Genomic DNA, 890 nt, shown 5'->3' on the forward strand with positions numbered 1-890 from the left:
ACCCGAGCGGATCCCAGCGCCCGACTTCCAGCCCCTCAGCCACACCGCCCGATCTGCCCGTTCGCCAGTGCCCGGGACACACGAAGCCTCCTGGCGCCCGAGGGTGCGGGGATCATCTGGTCTCATTCATCGGCTCAGAGAAGCACTCAATAAATGCCTGCAGAATGGATGAGCGATGGACGATGCTTGGGACTTCTGCTCATCTATGACTTTTGCTTCTTCTGAGTGACAAGTGCCTTGCAGAATGGATGAGCTAATGACGATGCTTGGGACTTCTGCTCACCTATGACTTTTTTTTTTTTTTTTTAAATATATTTTATTGATTTTTACAGAAAGGAAGGGAGAGAGAGATAGAAAGTTAGAAACATCCATGAGAGAGAAACATCAATCAGCTGCCTCCTGCACATCCCCTTCTGGGGATATGTCCGCAACCCAGGTACATGCCCCTGACCGGAATCGAACCTGGGACCTTTCAGTCCGCAGGCCGACGCTCTATCCACTGAGCCAAACCGGTTTCGGCTCACCTATGACTTTTGCTTCTTCTGAGTGACAAGTGCCAGGTAGAGCTGTGACCCTGATTGGGAGCGAGGCCCAGGGCAGGTCCCGTGGGAAGCCCCTGACGATACCTGCGGGTAGGGAAGCCATGTGGGAGAGTGCGCCTGGGGGAGTCGCCAAGCCGGACGAGGGCCACCGAACCCCCAACCCCATAAGAGGTTCTGGTGCGGGCCCAGCGCGATGACTTCCATCCAGGTCCTCTGGTTCTCAAGGTCGCAGAGGCTGTGAGCAAGACTGACCGGCAGGGGGCGCGCTCGCCCCGCCCCGCTGCAATTTCCGGAGGCCCGGATTCGGGGTGGCGGGGAGTTGGGAGGCGGCGACGACAGGTCGGACTA

This window comes from Myotis davidii, unplaced genomic scaffold (genome assembly GCF_000327345.1).
Source record: "Myotis davidii unplaced genomic scaffold, ASM32734v1 scaffold599, whole genome shotgun sequence".
In the NCBI taxonomy this organism is placed as follows: Eukaryota; Metazoa; Chordata; class Mammalia; order Chiroptera; family Vespertilionidae; genus Myotis; species Myotis davidii.